This window comes from Gorilla gorilla, chromosome X (assembly GCF_029281585.2).
Source record: "Gorilla gorilla gorilla isolate KB3781 chromosome X, NHGRI_mGorGor1-v2.1_pri, whole genome shotgun sequence".
Lineage (NCBI taxonomy): Eukaryota > Metazoa > Chordata > Mammalia > Primates > Hominidae > Gorilla > Gorilla gorilla.
Genome location: NC_073247.2, coordinates 144,318,669 through 144,334,686, shown reverse-complemented (window position 1 = coordinate 144,334,686; position 16,018 = coordinate 144,318,669). Strand labels below are relative to the sequence as shown.

At 37.4% G+C, this 16,018-nt stretch overlaps 1 non-coding gene across 1 annotated transcript; it reads left to right on the top strand.

Moving 5' to 3' along the window:
- The first annotated feature begins 6,293 nt into the window (after positions 1–6,293).
- On the top strand, positions 6,294–6,400 carry LOC115932450 (U6 spliceosomal RNA). The gene has a single exon (XR_004068729.1). It is a non-coding gene; the product is annotated as a U6 spliceosomal RNA (small nuclear RNA).
- Positions 6,401–16,018: the final 9,618 nt, after the last annotated feature.

The window sequence follows — 16,018 nt, the reverse complement described above, 5'->3', positions numbered from 1 at the left end:
CTTTTTATGGGTGAATAATATTCCATTGTATGATTATACCACATTTTGTTTATCCATTCATCAACTAATGGGCATTTCAGTTGAAATTCTATTTTGAATAATGCTGCTATGAACATTCCTTTACAAGCTTTTGTGTGGATATGTGTTTTCATTTATCTTGGGTACATATTTAGGATTGGAATTGCTGGCTCATATAGTAGCTGTATGTTCAGCATTTTGCCAGTGGGTTCTTAGCCATAGTTTTTAACACTCTTTTCTAAATTTAATTGAATTTAAAGAGATTGTAAATGAGTATGCTACATAGGCTTAATTAAGTAAAATTTTTCCTCAATACCATTTGTGAAGTTGAATTTAAAATTCAAAGTAAGTTTATACAAAACATGAATTCTTCAAATTGCCTTCTAATTAGATAATTAGTCATACTGGTACATTTTAGTATCTTATGCAGGTACATTGTCTTAAAAATAAGACCATTATCTGCTTGATAATGCATAGGCTAATTTCTGTGTTTCCCTGGATGTTCTTCCCTTAACATGAACTTGCCTGGAGAAGAAGGAAGAAAAACATAGCTTTTTCCATTTTCAGGTTAACAGTCTGTTATATTCCTAGTTGTTATGGCCACAGGTGTAACAATACAGAAGCTTGGGGACCCTCCTAAAGTGTAGTCAAGTCAAGCTCAACTGGTATGAAGTCAAAGCAATGGTGATAGAGGAAGACTTGAAAATCATCACTGGAATAACCAGTCCAAATTCAAGGCTCATTGCTTTTCTATGACAATCTTGGCCAACTGTGTTCAGACAATTGCAATAGCACGTTGATATAGTGCATTTGTATGTGCCTACCACTGTGCTAATTGCTTTACATGCATCATTTCATTAAACTCATTTTACAGCTGGAAAAACTAAGGCCTGGAGGTTTAAATAACTATCTCGAGGTAATAAGACATATAGTAAGGCAAATTTAAAATGCAGGTCTGTCTGAATCCAGAGTCCACACTTTTAATTACCTAAGTTCTACTTTGATGAGAGCTTAACTTCACAGCTTTTAAATCTTCTGCCCTTGCCCGAGAGAGAGAGAAAAAAAAACAAAATAATCGTTTTCTTCTTCCACACATTCTGGTACTAATGATTGCCAAGTGGCAATGCGGGTAGGTGGTCTCAAAATGACCCTTCTATTTACCGGATGTACCATAAAAACAGTCAGGAGAGGAATAGCCTTCTGCTCCTCTGGCGATAACTACTGTTAATTACATGTTCTGAATTTTCCAAGAAAGGATGGAGGAGAAGATTAAAGAGGGCCTGCCAATACCTTCCCTGCCCGTATCCCCATTCTCACCTCCGGCAACCCCCTCCCTCATATACTATGTTTTGGCAATACCCAAATGCTGGTAGTCTCCTGCACGTACTATGTTGTTTCTCACCTTTCTCACCCCTGAGGCTTTGCTCATGTTACTTCTATCTATGGAATGCCTTTCTCCTCTTCTTAACTTGGAAGAGCTCCCAATTAACCATTAAGGCTCATCACCTGCTTTGGGAAGCCTGCCCTAATCTCTCTTTTGTTCCTTCCTAACAGCATATGCACAGATTTATATTGTGGTATTTTCCACACTGTAACTAAATTGTCCATTTCTTGGTCTCCTTGTCTTCATTGTGACCTCCTTAAGAACAGACACTGTATCTCATTTGTCTGAGTTTCAATGCCTAGTACAGGGATTGCCACACACAGCAAGTGCTCGATAAATATTTATCGAATGAATACATGAGTGAACACATAAACTAATAATTATGGCGCACTTATTACAGGGCAGGCCCTTTATAAATATCAAATTATTTAGTCCCAAAAACAAACCTGGGAGTTATGTAGCAATATGTCCATGTGGATAGATGAAGGAATTAAAGCACAGATAACTCAGCTAGTATGTAGGAGTGCTAGAATTCAAACCCAAGCCTCAGTGGCTCCAATGTCTGGCTCTGTCCACATGGCCTTACTCTCTGCTACCATAGAAAACTGACTCTGGATTTTAAACCCCTGTTATCTGTGTCTATATATCATGGGAATGGCCCCCAAGTTCAAACATTTCCATGTACAAGTTGCATCCCTCACTTGTCACACTCAGAAGCAGCACACAAGACCTCTGTCATATAGCTTACCTGATTTTTATTTGATATTTTGGTGAATGTGGTCACAGAAGCTTGGGTAGAAGTCAAGTTCTGGTTCTTTTTAAAATTTAAATTAAATTAAAAAATTTTTTGAGACAGGGTCACACTCTGTCACCCAGGCTGGAGTGCAGTGGTGAAATTTAGCTCATTGTAACCTTGAACTTCTGGGCTCAAGGGATCCTCCTACTTCAGCCTCCGGAGTATATTTGGGACTACAGGCATGCATCACCATGCCAGGCTAATTTTTTTTCAGCTTGTTTTAGAGAGTCTTGCTATGTTGTCAGCTGGTCTTGAGCTCCTGGGCTCAAGTGATCCTCCTGTCTCAGCCTCCCAAAGCACTGAGATTACAGGCATAAACTATCATGCCCGGCCAAGACCTGATTCTTTATGAAGCTCTTTTATTGTATGCTTATTATTCTGCTTGCCTTTGAATAGTGGTCACCTCACTATGCACATAGTGGTTACCTCACTATGCACGTCAAAGGCAAGCAGAAATGACTCTCTACAACCTAACAGTGTGGAAAACAAGGTTTAAGGACCTTAGCAAAACATAGCAAGAGGGAGTCAAGGGTGATAAAACATTTACTGTCAACATTTTGAGAGGAGTAGTTTTAAAGAATTTTATTTTTTTTAATTCACACAGATTTTAATTGCATCACCCAGTGAGAGCTGCTGGAAAGGCCCAGAGGCTTTTAGAAGTCCTTGTGAATGCATAGATATAAAATCTCTTACACTCCCTTTCTGATGCCACTGAACATCTTTGATTCTATCAAGCAGTAATGGAACTGGTTTGTGATCTCTGAAGTAGTACTGGATACCACCAAATTGGTTCTAAATAGTTTGCTTTGACGTAGGTCATTGCGCTCACTCAGCACAAACCTCATTCTTTTCCTATCTAAACAAGAAATCATCTCAGGCCACCTCCATTATTATAGGCCATGAAACTGTGCTCCTGTAAGTCACCAAGAGGCACCTTTTTTTTGTTCTTCCTCAGAATGTGCTCAAGGTAAAAGCCTAAACGGCAAAGCCAGAATTAAATGCCTCGTCCAGCCCTGACACTCATGTTCTTTCTAGTCCATTAAGCTGCCTTCCAAGTTCAAATCTGCAGCTCTCACAAGGCCATGGAAATGTCTCCTAAATTTTAACATTTCAGTGTCTAAACCATTTCTTCCTTCTTGCTTCTTGGTTCCCAGAAGCAAAAGGAAATATCTTACATGCTTTTCTTTACCAGAAAGATTTTGTTATATCATTCAGAAAAAGGTTTATTCTGCTATCCATGGCTGTAAGATATTTACATTAATCATCTAAAGTTTTCTTGAAGACTCTTCTAAAAAACTCACACAGCATACTTCATCTAGTTTGTGATAAAGTACATAGAAGACTTCCTGAGCAACTATCCATTTACCTTTATCTCAGGAAAGGAATGCTAGCACCTTATTCCATTCTTCAAACATTTGCCACTGCATTGTGTCATCATTCCTGATATTCTGGTTTTATCCATCCTTGGCTGTATTTTCTAACACTGGAGCAGAGTTCATTTTCTTTTGATTTTTAATCTATATGTAATCTTCTGTTCACTACGTGGAATCAGACACGTCTGTTTTTGCATAAAGAGCTTTAAGTTACAGGTGTAGCATGAGGGTGGTTGTTGAGGAAAAAGGAGGGGGAATTTCCACATTCTGATCTCCCAAATGATGAGGAAAATGATGTGATGCTTGGAAACATCACAGAAGTGTCAAAAGTACACGAAACCAGTGACATAATGTGTAGTACATTAATTTGCTCAATAAATATTTATTAAATGTCTATTATATGGCAAGCATGTAGATGATGCAAAGAAAAGACAATAGAGGCAGAGACCACTTCCTTTCACCACATGAACTTTTACACCAACCTACATTTAGGCCTTGTGAAACTACCACTCCATAATGGAACTGTTGCTAACCAGTCAATCTAGGAGTTTGTCAGTGAACTGAAGGAAATGTAATACTGTACTGAGAGGGCAGGATTGATATCCTTTAGATATAAGGAAAGGCCTTAGAAGGTGGGCATAGGTATTGAGGGGATAGGTTAAAAAACTCATGTTGCATTGCTGCTATCTTCTTAGGAACAGAGAAGGACAAGTAAGTGAATGAGAGAGGTTAGTGGGCAGAACATGTGAGACATGAGTTGCATGGAAAAGATTAGAAATAGCAATTAAAGAGTATGTGGACAAGAGTCAACAAGAGAAAGAATAAGAAGGAACAGGGAAGGAAGTCACATTCATAGTGTCTCAAATATGTGCCAGGCACCATACTAGTGACTTGTTAGACAGGTAACAGTCGTTATTCTTCGGAAGGAATAATTGATCCAAATTAGAATGCATTCATGCTTTCTTACAACCAATCATAATCTGCCTCCAGGAAACAGGAGTAGTAGACAGAGAGCAATGGGGCTAATTTGGGAAAAGAGTCAAGCACAGCAGAATAGTAAGGAATAGCAAAGAACTAAAATGGTAATTAATGGAGTCCAGGCTACATAGAATTAATTATAAGCAGAAGAATGTTATGGGACTTTGTGAACAGAAAAAAAGACAAAGTAAGTAGAAGGTGAAAGGCCAGTCTAGTGTGGTTGGGAAATGGGGGTTAGAGGCAGGAATGGAAGTTGTGCTTAATGGAGGAAAACTAAGTGCAACATCTTACCAGAGGAGCATTTCTTCATGGAGTTGGGATTCAGAGAGGGAGCAGTGTGGTGGGTGGTTAAGGTAGCATGGATTTGGGGCTTAGTGGAGCTGAGGATAGGATATCAGTGCCAAAGTCATCAAATATGTACTGGAGGAAGAGAGGAAAGAGGAGAAAAACATAAGCCAGTTACCAAAATAATTGAGGAAGATAACCCTCAGAGCCCTTGTGGTGAAAATTTTGCTAATATAATTTAAAGAAACGAAATTATCTACTTTCAGAAATTGGAAGAAGACAAGAAAACTAAACCCCAATCAAGAGGAAAGAAGAAAAAAATAAAGATGAGTATAAATAAATGAAAATAGAAAATAGAAAAACAATAGATAAAAATCAACAAAATCAAAAGTTGGTTCTTTGAACAGATAAACAAAATTGGAAAATGTTTAGCTAGACTGACACGGTGAAAAAAAGACTCACATTATTAAAGCCAGAAATGAAAGATGGGTCATTCTTACCTATTATTACAGAAATAAAAGGGATAAAATGGGATACTATGAAAAATTGCATGTCAACAAGTTAGATAATCTAGATGAAAAAGACAAATTCCTAGGGAGACACAAATAAGCACAATTGACTCATAAAGAAATAGAAAATCTGAAGAGGGCTATAATAAGTAAAAAGGTTGGATTCATAATAAAATAGAAGCCCGGACCCAGATGGCTTCACTGGTCAATCCTAAATAATGTTAAAAAAAAACACTAAATTTTTATAAATGCTTCCAAACAATAAAAGTGGAGGGAACACTTACCAATCATTCAATGAGGCCATCACAACCCTGACACCAAAATCATACAAAAACATCACAAGAAAAGAAACTAAAAATCACTGTCTTATATCAATATAAATACTAAAATCCTCAACAAAATATTAGTAAAATGAATCCAGCAGTATATACCAAGGATTATATACCATGGCTAAAAGGGATTTATCCGAGGAATGCAGTTACTTCTACATACAGAAATCAGTGTAACACACCATATTAAGAGAACAAAAGATAAAAATCACATGATCAACTCAATATATACAGAAAAAGTTTAGACAAAACTGTATTTTCTCATGATAAAAATACTTAACAAACTAGGAATAGAAAGAAAGCAGAAGGGGGATGATTTTCTTTTAAGAAACGAGGGACTAACCGTGGCTCTTCACTGCCAGTTTGGAGGGCTTAGTTAATATTGAGAGTTGTATATTGGGTGCTTTGTGGAATCTTTTGAGTTCTGTATGAATATCGTATATTAATGCTTTCTTGTTGAATTGGCAGAATTTAGTAGTGAAAATCTCCCCTGTCCTTCTTCTCTCCAACTAAAATTTTTCAAGCTTCTTCTGAAAAATGTTAGATATGCCAAAAAAGCAAGAAATCATTTTTTTAAAAAAGAAAAGAATTGGTGAACAAATCTACATGAGAAATGTAGGAGTGCTCGCTTCGGCAGCACATATACTAAAATTGGAATGATACAGAGAAGATTAGCATGGCCCCTGCGCAAGGATGACACGCAAATTCGAGAAATGTAGGAATTTTCCATTCCTCAACTTCAAAAAACAATTAATACATAGTTACATAATTCAAGTTGTAGAAAATGGAAACTTTCCTCCAGGGATGTATTATGACCATGCCAATGAAATCTCATGGTTGGGATATGCCAACATGAGGAAACCACAAGTGACAAATTATATCAGTTCCAGAGATGGAGGCTGCTTTTGCCTGTTACTAAATAGAAAGCTTCAAGGTAGAATGTGTGTGGGTGTATTTTCATACAAAAACTAAATGAAAATTAAATCAATTATCAGAATGATTCAAGCCCCAATTCCCCAAGGTTTCCTTCAATTAGATAATTGATGCAATTAGGTGAAAGGTTCTGGGGTAGACTTTTCTGGTCTGAATTATCTCAAATTACTCTAATTCTCCACTTCACTTTGATTATGTAGACCCAGCTCATGCTCGAGTGTAAGTGAATTTAAGTAAGAGCTATGCTGCTAGTTCAGATAATTCCTTGCTACATGGGTATATTTTTTTCTTCCCATAAAATGTGATCTGCAGACTATGTTTATAAGCCAGTTTCAAGTACAAAACTACAGCTTTACATAATAAACCTGTAGGACTTGCTATTTAATATATAATAGGAAACAATTACTGGAAAGGAATAGTTTAATAAAAGTCTGTTCTGGAGCGAGCACTGCTGCTTCCAATATTTCCCTCTTTTTGTTGGAGAGGCTAGGCTTGGGGACAAAACTGACTCAAGAAAAATAATACAAATTTTATGTAGACTTGGCCTTAACTGAAATTAGTTTACATAAATAAGAATCTATCACACTGTGGTGGAAACACCTGATTATCTTCAGATCAGATTCTTAGCAATCTCAACCAGGTATCAAGTAGAAAGTCAGTGTGAAAGGACTCTGAGAAATGATGTGCGACACTGAAGCAAAAGTGGCCTCAGGTCAGATTCTATTGACTTAGAATTGGATATAAATCATGACTTAGTAAGTTTGGATATCTTGTTTTTTTCCTTGGTTCTTGCAATATGATATTAGATTATCCAAGTGTGGCAGGGGAAAAAAGAAAAGAGAGGGATGTTGTATTCCATACACTAGAAAGGATAGTGCCAGGAATGGAATACAGAATCTGGGGACACTGAGTGTGGGAACAAATAGCCTAGAAAAACTTATCACAATACTTGAATCTTCATCCAGAAAAGCAATAATTGTTAAGTGATATTAAGTATCATCTGTTTAAGAAGTCAGAGGAATATGTGGTACATTTTACAGACGTGTTTTAGCCTAAGTAGCTAAAAAGTATTTGGTATCAAGGTATGCTTTAGGTATCTGGAAATTTTATTTACAAAGAACTACTAATTGTCTGATGATAGCATTTAAATGATGTCATCACATCTCAAATGTAGACATTTAGAGCTGTCTGCCGTTTTAATCTTGTCTGAAAAGTAGACTTAGCAAAATAGAAAATGTGCATGTCATTTGACTCTTCAATCCCAGTCTAGAAATTTACCCAGGGATATTACCACCTGAAGGGAAAACGATGCATTTATGTTCATTGATCTCAATTTTTCATCATAATAAGAAATTGGAATCACCACCAATGTTTAATCATAGGGGATTGGTTATGAAAATATTACGCGGCCATTAAACATGATGTTGTGGAGGAATATTTAGTGTTGCTTTTATAATATATTTTAAGTAAACATTTAAAAAATATTCAGAACAACAGAATATGTAAAGTGTGACCTCATTACCTCATTCCTTTTTTTTTTTTTGAGACAGGATCTTGCTCTGTCACCCAGGCTGGAGTACTGTGGTGATCTGATCATAGCTCACTGCAGCCTTGAACTCCAGGGCTCCAGAAATCCTTCTGCTTCAGCCTCCCAAGTGGCTGGGACTACAGGCACATGCCACCACACCTGGCTAATTTTTTAAATTTTTGTAGAAACGAAGTCTTGCTATGTTGCTCAGGCTGGTCTTGAACTCCTGGCCTCAAGCAATCCACCTGCCTTGGCCTCCCAAAGTGCTGGGATTACAGGTGTGAACCACTGCACTGACCCTCATTTCTTTTTTATTGTATATATTTAAGGTGTACAATTTGATGACTTGGTGTGTATATATATATATCCTATATAAATATGTATACACACATTATGAAATAATTACTACCATCAAGCTGGTTAATATATCTACCTCCTCACATAGTTACCTTTTATATTTTGGGGATGAGAACACTTAGTATCTACCCTCTTAGCAAATTTCAACAGTGCGGTACGATATTATTACCTATAGCCACCATGCTATACCTTAGATCTTCAGAACTTATTGATCTTGCATAACTGAAATTTTGTACCCCTAGAACAACATCTCTCCATTTCCCCCATCCTCCACCCCTGGTAACCAGCATTCTACTTTCTGCTTCTATGTGTTTTACAGAATTATCGATTCCACATACAAGTGAGGACGTGCAATATTTGTCCTGTGTCTGGCTTATTTCACTTAGCCTAACATCCTCTAGGTCCATCTAAATTGTCACAAATGGCAAGATTTCCTTCTTTAAGGGTGAATGATATTCCATCGTGCATATATATGTTATCTCATTCCTGTGAGAGCTAAACAAATTTGTATGTGTTTAGCTCTAGAAGGATGTTTAGGAAGAAGCCTCCACTGCATTTAAAATATCGTGGTTTTAATTATTGAATCGGAATGGTGAATGTACGAGTGTTCATGGTACTATTCTTTCAACCTTTCTGTATGTTTGAAAAATCTTATAATAAAAAAGTTGAACAAAAAAAACATAGACTAAGGTCACTAAGATGTTTCAAATTACAGGGTTTGCTGATTTCTGAGGAAACTGATTACCTTCAAACTGTGTTTAAGTGTCAGGTATTATTGTGGAACGATTAATGTCAGCCTGTCCAAATATAACACCAGTGGGAGTAGTTTCACAATTTCATGCCAGCTCTTCATTCCCTAATGTACACATCACTCCATGGGCATGCACAGTGCACATTAGCTGAAGGCCCAGACTTCGAAAATATCTCCTACTCAGCTATACACAACATCACAGAACTCAGAGGGAATAGAGAATTTGCCTGGCAAAAATAAACGCAGCCTTTGATTTGCTTAACACTCAACAATGGGCTTCCGTGAATCTGGTAACTGGTTGTTTATGGAAAATAAAATGACAGTGATGACATCTATGGGAATAGGACCCAAATAATATACTCACTTTCCAAACACAAGCATTTCAAAATAAAAACCAAACTATCATTGCTATCTGATAGGCCCCCCCAAAGCCCATTTTTCACCCTAAGTCTTTAATTATTAGTAAATTTGACTGTCTTTTTGTGTACTGGACTGAAAATTTTGGTATCTTTGGTAAATTGTTATTTATCTTGTTTCCCTACTTCTCTATTTAGATATTCACTTGTCACTGATATGTTAGTGCTCTTTGTGTGTTATACATAATAACCCTTTTTAATGTGTGACAATGAGTTTTCTCCAGTTTGAAATTTACCTTTACCATGGTGTTTTCACTGTCTATAAGTGTTTTTCATACTTATATATTCACGCCTATCAATCGCGTCTGCCTTTTATGTTGTCTTTGGAAAAGCATCCTCCACTCCAAGATTTTAAAAACAAAATACTCACCGTTAAGTTCTTATAGTACTTTTAGTTTTTTTCTTTTCTTTTTTTACATTTAAATCTTTAAATAATCTGGAGTTTATTTTGCTTTAAGGCATCAAATAGAATCTAACTCAATTTTCCCTCCAAATGACTTGCCATTTGTTCAGTATCATTTATTGAATAATTCTTCCTCTACCTCCCTCCCAATACTTTCTCTGCATGCCAGTGAAAAGAAAAAGGTTACTTACTTTAATTTAAAGAAGTGGCTGGGTGTGGTGGCTCACGCCTGTAATCCCAGCACTTTGGGAGGCCGAGGTGGGAGGATCACCTGAGGTCAGGAGTTTGAGACCAGCTTGGCCAACATGGTGAAACCCCATCTCTACTAAAAACACGAAAAATTAGCCAGACGCGGTGGCACGCACCTGTAATCCCAGTTACTCGGGAGGCTAAGGCATGAGAATCACTTGAACCTGGGAGGCAGATGTTGCAGTGAGCCGAGATCGCGCCACTGGACTCCAGCCTGGGCAACAGAAGGAGACGCTGTCTCAAAAAAAAAAAAAAGTGCTCTATGATTTACAAAACTCTCCTGATCCTGAGAATCATAACCAAACTGGTAGTTCCCCCACAAAAATGATCAGAGACATTTCTAATCTATCTTCAAGTCCTTTATTGACACTTTTGAGGTTGTTTCTTGGCAAATGTACCTTAACAATGCTACTTTTTATTCATGTGGAATGAGATATATCTGTGGAATCATAATATTTCTGTGAAATGTTGCTGGATATAAAAATCTTTTGTCTTTTATTGGCTTTCAATATTGTGCCATGACTTGGCCAATTTACAAAGCCTACATTTAAGAATGAGCACCGGCCTGGGAGGATGCTTGGGTCCTAGTTTGAGTCTACTTCTTTCTGGCTTTTTCTGTGTCCATAGGCAAGTCAGTCCCATATTTGAGTCTTATTTTCTTCATTCTCAACAAAATGAAGCGATTGTTTCTCTGGAATCTGAACGTTTCAGATTTCTTTCCATTTTAGCAGTCTACATTTTAAGTTCTTTGACACAGTTGCAAAAGTTTATGTCTTTGTACAAACTGCCTACAGGGAGAATCTGGCAGGTTTTGTCATTCAGGAGCAAATGGAGCAAGCACACACAGATATAGACCTTGTACTTTCATGTCCAAACGTGACTTTATGGGTAATACACAATTTTCCCTGTCAGTTAAGGAATAATTGATTGATTGCTACAGAGTGCGACAACCCCACACAAAGCAAACCAAGGATGTTCCCAAAGGCTTGACTCTCCTTTTACTTTAAAAGTGCACAAAGTACAGGCTGCACCCTATGCCACCGGGCACATGTCCGATTGACTTTTGAAAAGCCATCACATGATTTTTAGATAGAATCTAGGCGGTAATATTAAATCAGATAAACCCGATCTTTAAATAAAATGCTTAACTTTTTTCATGCTTAATTTCAACATGCTGAAATATATTTTACAGATGAAGAGCTATACATTAGTATAAGAATCTGAGAATCTCTGGTTCCTATTAAAATGAACAAAAATAGGATGAGAGTATTGACTCACTTGATTATTTACTTCATATGGAAAGGACTATGGATGGTAGGCTTGAGGAATGACCAAGGACCAAACAGGGCTGCAAAAGTGAAATTGCCTGGCTCTGTCTCCATCACTTTTCCAATTCTTTCATATTGTATTTACTGCTTCACACAATACCTCAAGATGAAATGTCCCTAATTAATTTACAAAGCAAAGAGCAATTCTAGGATATTACAAATAATATTAGATCATTAGCATTATAAATAGACTTACACATTAAACTTTAATTAGATTCTTTCTTATAAATCCAAGTAGCAATTTTGTGACTCCCAAATATGTGGCTTTTTATTTATTTATTTATTTTTGAGAGAGAGTCTTGCTCTATCACCCAGGCTGGAGTACACTGGCGCAGTCTCAGCTCACTGCAACTTCTGCTTCCTGGGTTCAAACGATCCTCCCACCTCAGCCACCTCAGTAGCTGGGATTATGGGCACCCTCCACTATGCCCGGCTAATTTGTTTATTTTTAGTAGAGACGGGGTTTCACCATGTTGGCCAGTCTGGTCTCGAACTTCTGACCTCAGATGACCCGCCCGCCTCGGCCTCCCGAAGTGCTGGGATAACAGGAGTGAGCCACCACGTCCAGCCCCAAATATGTTACTTTCCACAGAATAATCTCGCTAAACAACTCTGGGCTACAGAATTTGAGTCAGATGTCATTTTCTCATCTGCTGTTGTCCAGTACATTGAGAACATTGCCTTTTTTTGTAGGGTCAAACATAGGGCAGTGAGGCTGTCTCTAGCAAAGCCTGCATCTCTCTCTATCTTCAGGAGAGAGAATGAGAACTCTAGCCATTTGCCAGCTAAATCAGGCCAACATGTACCTGTCCCCGACTATGCAGAAATGAAAAAACAAAATGAATTTGGATTTGATGTTTCAGAATCTCAGGAAACAGCCTTGCTTCTTAATTTGTTAGTACTCACTTAGACAGCTGGTAACAGGATGGACCTATACAATTAGCATTTTTCTCTGTCATATCTAGAGCAAAGACCATACTTTTCCTGTTTAGTCTCCATAATACCTCTACTTGGTATGTATTATTGTTCCTATTTTACAGATGCAAAAGCTGAAATCCAGTCAGGTTACATGGCTTGCTCAGAATTATCAATTAGGGATGTAAGACAGCCAGAATTTGTAACCCAGACCTGTCAAACTCCTGCCCTGCACTGGAGGACTGGATATTTAGTTATGGTGAAAACATTAAAAATATTCCTTTAAAGAGACGTGCAGAATCTCTCCTCAATGGGAGGAAAATGTATGTATCAATGTAATTGCAATAGCTCACTGTAATACTCAGAAATATGGGTCAACTGAGGAGCAGGAGAGGCAACTCAGATACATGGGAACCTTCATCTTAAACAAAGTTTGTGAAACAACAAAACTTTGTCACTTTGATTTAGGCATTTGAATGTGACTCTGCACCTAGTAGATTCATATTAATATTTCAACAATAAATAAAATGCACTTACTACAAAAAGTTGTTTTATTCCAGTACAACCTAAACTTTCAACCAGGGCTGATGATAATGGCTGACATTAATTGAGCACTTGCTACAAGCCAGGCGCTATTCTAAGGATGTTTTCCTGCATTATCTCATTATCTTACTATGTATAGTCGGCACTATTATTATAATCATGTCACAGATGAGACAACTGAGATTCAAACATTTGGAGTGGCTTGTCAAAGGTCTGACAGCTGCAAAGTTGCAGAGCTGAGATTCCAATCTAGGTCTTACCTTAAAAACGTACTGTCAGTATAACTACTTTTTAGGAAAGCTAGAACAATCCAAATCCATCCACAATGTTCTTTTCAAAGAATATAAGGCAGTAGGCATTTGCAGGATTCATTCATTTAACAAAGAAGCTAGTTGTTAAATAACTATTGCTACCTTTCTTAATTAACAGATGTGTTTAGATAACACTGGTTATCTTTGCTCTCACTTTGACTTTCCTCATAGTCACAAAACCACTCCACATGGGCAACTCTTTCACTGTGTGCTTCCCTGGTAATGAAGCACGCTGGCCAAGTCCTGAGATACTTGGCATGGTACAAAAATCACGTCTTGCAGTCTATGAAACGAAACACCCAAAATTTGATGGGTCTCTTTGCCAGCCAAATGAAATGCTAATGCCTTAGCACAGAGTTCAAGAGTCTCCACGGTCTTTTCTGGATATGTCTGTGAAGGTGTTTCTGGAAGAGATTAACATTGGGATTGGTAGACTAAGTAAAGCAGATTGCCCTCCCCAGTGTGAATGAGCCTCATCCAGTTTGATGTTGTTGAAGGCCTGAATAGAACAAAAAGGCGGAGAAATGGTGAAGTAACTCTGCCTGACTGCTTGAGCTGAAAAATCTATCTTCTCCTACCCTTGGTTGCTCCTGATTCACAGGGCTTCAGTCCTGGGCTGAAATCAACATCATCAGATCTCCATATCTCAGGCTTTCAAGGTACTTGTAGATGGCTGTGATGGTTAATACTGAGTGTCAACTTGATTAGAATGAAGGATGCAAAGTATTGTTCTTGGGTGTGTCTGTGAGGTGTTGCCAAAGGCAATTAACATTTGAGTCACTGGACTCGGAGGGGCAGACCCACCCTCAATCCGGGTGGGCACCATCTAATCAGCTGCTAGCGAGGCTAGGATAAAAGCAGGCAGAGGAACGTGGAATGGTTAGACTGGCTTAGTCTTCTGGCCTTCATCTTTCTCTCATGCTCTATGCTTCCTGCCCGCGAGCAATGGACTCCAAGTTCTTCAGCTCTGGAATTCTTGGACCTTCGACCCCAGGCTGAAGCTTTTGGCTTCCCTACTTCCAAGGTTTTGGGACTTGGAATGGCTTCCTTGCTCCTCACCTTGCAGATGGCCTCTTGTGGAACTTCACCTTGTGATCATATGACTCAATACTCCTTAATAAACTCCCCTATATATAAATATACGGTTCTCTAGAGGGACAGAACTAATAGGATAGATGAATATATATATATTATATATATATATATACACATCTCCTATATATATGTGTGTGTGTATATATATGTGTGTATATATATATACACATACATACTCTGTCTTTAATAAACTCCCATATATTATTTATTAAATTTAGTAAGAACTTATTAAGGACAGAGGATGCATATATATATGCATTTTTTTCTTTTTTTGTGTATATATATACGTACATACACACACATACACACACACACATACTGGAGGAGAGATGTATATATACATCTATCCTATTAGTTCTGTCCCTCTAGAGAACCCTAACACACACGATGGCGGATTGTGGGACTTTTAAGCCTTCATAATTGTAAGAGCCAATAACTTATAATCCCTCTCTCCCTCTCTCTCTCTCTCTTCAATTACATGTGTGTATACATATATATAAACACACACATATATATACACATACATATATATACACGAGTATATATATATATACACACACATACATATATATACAAGAGTGTATATATATATATATATATATATATATATATGTATGCATATAATTGGTTCTGTTTCTCTGAAGAACCCTGACCAATACACTCTCCCACCTCCTTGCGTTATAATGCATCCTTTGCTTAGAATATCCCAACACTCATTTCTCTACTAGTTTCCACACTATCCTATTTTCAAGGCTCATCTCAATGGGCACCTACTTGATGACACCTGTTTTGATAATCCTAGATATTAATCTCTCCATCCTCGGAACACCCAAATTACTCTGTATCTTTCTTAGAATTTACCTTTCTTTACCTTGCATTATGGTTATTTTTGTATGTCTTAAACTCTTATTACATTTCAGGTTTCCTATTTGCATATTTTTTCCAAACAAATATAAAGGAGGTATTTGGTAAATACACCTTAAATTGAAATTGAGGGTCTGAGCATCTGATGCCATTGTACTGCTTGTGGTGTATATACTATTACTATACAATCTTTGGTGCTTAGTTCAACTTTGGCAACTCTTGACTGTAATCAATTCTGGTCATGTCTCTGCCTTGCTTAAAATCCATCATAGACAGTGTTCTTTTTTTGTAAACAGAAATTCTCAAAGTGTATCTGGTGGACAGACCCCTAGACATCCCCAAGACCCTTACAGGGTGTCAACAAGTTCAAATCTATATTCATAATAATACTAAGACATTATAGCCTTTTTCTTTACTGACGGTGCAAAAATAACAGAGAGTAAAACTGCTGGTGCCTTGGCACAAATCAAGGCAGTAGCACCAAACTGTCCTAGTTAGTAATTGTATTCTTTACCATCACACACTCAGAGTTTAAAAAAATACACAAAGCCATTTGCACATAATACTGTCCTTGATAAATCAGTAAATATTATTATTTTTATTAGATCTTAACCTGTGGGTACATCTTTTTAATATTCTGTTATAAAGACGGA